This window comes from Momordica charantia, assembly GCF_013281855.1.
Source record: "Momordica charantia cultivar OHB3-1 chromosome 3 unlocalized genomic scaffold, Mcharantia_2.0 BLBB01000003.1, whole genome shotgun sequence".
Classification (NCBI taxonomy): domain Eukaryota; kingdom Viridiplantae; phylum Streptophyta; class Magnoliopsida; order Cucurbitales; family Cucurbitaceae; genus Momordica; species Momordica charantia.
In genome coordinates, this window is record NW_028275161.1 from 7435256 (window position 1) to 7439073 (window position 3818).

Genomic DNA, 3818 nt, shown 5'->3' on the forward strand with positions numbered 1-3818 from the left:
GAGAGAGAATAGCACGAAATAAGCGAGAGCGAGATTGAAACCGTAAAGATTACTTAAGTTTAAATATGTAACAACTAAATAGATTGAGTTTGTAAAATGGGGAGAATGGTGATGACGAGGCAAAAAAGCCAAACTAGTTAAGAGGACAACTCCGGAAAAGTCAAATAAACTCAAATATTTATGAAGTTGTAGGCTAATGATAAGGTGAAACTTCGTCTAAAGTTCGACAAGAAGCCACGTGTGTTGACCTCGAGAGACGAGAGTTCGGAATTCAATTCGAAAAGCTTATTGTCGAACACAATTATTTCTGTCACAAAAATATCTTAACTTGGTCGCAACAGTCGAGTAAATAACCGTGTAACGATATCTCGCTATTAATGCATATTTCACTCCTGAAATCTCGGAGATAACTATGATTTTGAATCCTTTACACCAATTAAAGGTTATCTGGATTCTCTATAAATACCTTTAAATTAAAAGGGAGAGGTAGTTGATATTAAGATTTTTTAGCAAATTCTAAACCATACTAACATTTGAAGTCCTAACTCATTTTCTTGCAGGATTTCAATCATCGAGTGCTCTTGGAGATTTTATTGGTTTAATCGAACTTCTTTGGTTGAAACACTAGTGATTAACATAGAGAGGAAGAGAACCTGAGTGGAGATAAATCGTGAAAGGTGTACCTCAAAAAGTAAATAAAAAATTTAAAAAAAATCGTGAAAGAGACAAAGAAAGTTACCTACAATTGGAATAGTGGGGAAGGAAACATATAAAAGGAGAGATAAAAGGAAGATGGGAGAGATTGGGGTGAAATCTGATTTGAAAAAATATATATTATTAAATTTGTTAATCCTTAATTTCAAATTTCAAACTTTATATATTAATATACTTTTTAATTTTGTTTTCTTTTAATTATTTTTATGTTTTTTCTTTTATTTATTTTAGGAACGAGAGAAATAATTTGGCTTGAAAAGGAATTATGAATCTCAATACATTCCCTTCCAAATGCAAAAGAAAACTTAAAAGAAAATGTACCTGTGAGAGAGGAAAAGAAGAAGCTAAACAAACAGGGAAATACTCTCCTTAGCATGGTTCTAAATATCCGTCGACACATCGATATTTTTATCGACATATCCATGTTTTCATAGGTTCGACATCGACATAAGGGGTGAATCGACATTTCTTTCGTAGTACAATAAAATCGACAAAATATGAAAAGTATCAATAAAATGTCACTAATATATATATAATATTAATTTAATTATTTTTAACTAATTTAGAAATGAGAAAATATTTATTTGTTAATTTAAATATTTTTTACGATTTTTTAATTTGATATTTCCATCAATATTTCTATGAAGTTGAGACTTCGACATTTCCATCGATATCGACATTTAAAACCTTACTTCTTAGACGTGAATGAAACGAAAAAAATAAGAAGAATAATATATTTTAAAAATAACAAATAAAACTTACATCCTTTATTTAAGGAGAGGAGAATTTACATCCCACACATTGTAGTTTACTCCCAATTTTAGATCGGTGTAATGTTAGTGGATTGATAAATAAAAATAAAAACAAAAACAAATGCTACTACTTAAATTTGAATAAGATTAGAATTTCAAATTTATAAACCGACTTAAAAATAAATAAATGAGTTCGTCTATAAAAAGGACAAAGAACAACAATTCAATTGATATGTATCAAGAATGAAGAAGATATCAAAATACTCAAAATCTAGGAAATTCAGAATATTATATGCAGTAAATATAAAAATCAGATCGTGTTAAATAAATAGATTAAAAAAAATTGCAGCCAACAAAATATCCCACAAAATCACTAAAAATATAAAATTAATGTGCAAACTTAATTTTCATATTCAGTATTAAATTGCAGCATGCATTTTACAATTTAAAATGAGTGAAAATATAATATAGTACATAAAATTTAAAACCTTACGTTCGAGCTCAAGGAGGCTAAATATAGAAAGTTCAAAATTCGAGTTTCACGATTTTTCTCTGTATATGTTCCCTTTCAATGGCAATAGGAAATTTGAAGAAAAATGAAGGGAAGATGAAAATGTGTGACACAAAGGAAATACTTTGTAGGACGGGGGAGGAAAAAGTAAGAATTTCACAGCTTCACTTCACACTGAAGGTAAGGCTAGATTTTTCCACAACAAGTATCTAGCAGATTTTTTTTTAAATAATTACTTTTTAAAAACAAATGACAAAAGTAGGGTAGGATCAAAACATATTCCAAAAATAGGAATGGCCGCGATTTCACTGAAGTCGCAGCCACGGTTTGACGTGGCTCCACGTGGAGCCACGTCTCAGAAGTATGGCTGCGACTTCCATTCTGACTTGGCTGCGACTTGCTAGGGTTTCGGTGGGGACAAAATTGTCCCCACCCGTGACCCCCTCCCCCATTCTTACTTTTTCTTTCTTTCTTCCATGCTCCCCCCTCCCTCATCCTCCATTGCCGCCGTGTGAGCTCCGCTGCCTCCTCCACCGCCGTCGCCTCCTCCACTGTCGCCGCCTCCTCCGCCTCCGTTGGAGCTGCCGCCGTCATGACCGTACGTCGACCGCCGTCGGTAAAATTTTTTTTTTTTTTAAGTTGATTTTGTTGGTAAATGTTTTTCTATTAGTTTGTTTTGTTTGTATATGTATTTTTTTTATTAATTTTGTTTTGTTTGTATACCTTTTTGTTTATTAATTGTTTTTGTTTGTTTGTATTTATATGTCTTTTTTTTAATTAATTTTTTTTGTTTGTTTGTATTTATATGTCTTTTTTTATTAATTTTATTTTGTTTGTATGTCATTCTTTGTTTGTATATATATTTTTTGTCATGAATTATTTAATTTAGACATAGATGGATTAACATTAGATTATGGTTAACTTTTTTGATTTATGTTATATGTTATGAATATTGTTGTATGTTTTTTTTTAATAATTCGTTAACATAGTTATAAATATTGTACAGTTATGTCATTAGATTGTGATGAAATTGTGATACTTGAACCTGGAAATGGATCCTCTTCTGATATTGAGGTGGAAGTGGATGAATTGTTTGGAACTGAATTGTGTTTGAACATTCCAGTAAATTTGAATCCTCCCCTCCTGAATGAGGAAGCACCTTCACCGATGTTTACTGAAATAGATTTTGAGACTGCACACTCTATATGTGAAGAAGGTTCAAAGTTGGAAGAAGGGTCGATGTCTCTAGAAATGAGTGTGGATAACATACGTATAAGGTCAAAATTTAGGACCAAAGAAGAATTACAACTTGCTGTCAAGAAATATTGTATTGCACAACATTATCAATTTGTTGTAATTGAATCGAATCAAGATATGTGGTATGTAAAATGCAAACAGTGGAATGATGGTTGCAAGTGGAGACTTCGTGCTCGTCGACGTAAATCTCATGGGATGTTTGAAATCAGTGTACTTGAGGAGGTTCATTCATGTTTATATGTCGAGCTTACACAGGATCACTCACAATTGGACTCAAATTTTATGTGCAGTGAAATTCAGAATATTGTACGACGTGATCCTAGTACGTCTATAGCTTCATTACAAGAAGTCATAAAAAAAGAGTTTGGATATTGTGTGAACTACAGACGTATGTGGCAAGCTAAACGAAAAGCACTAATTAAAGTTTTTGGAGATTGGGAAAAATCATATGAAGAGCTCTCATACTGGTTGAATGCTTTAGTGCATTATAATGTCGACACTCGAGTACTCTGGGACTTGATACCTTCGAATAATCCTGGACATCTTATTTTTGGGCGAGTGTTTTGGTCATTTGGTCCTGCAAT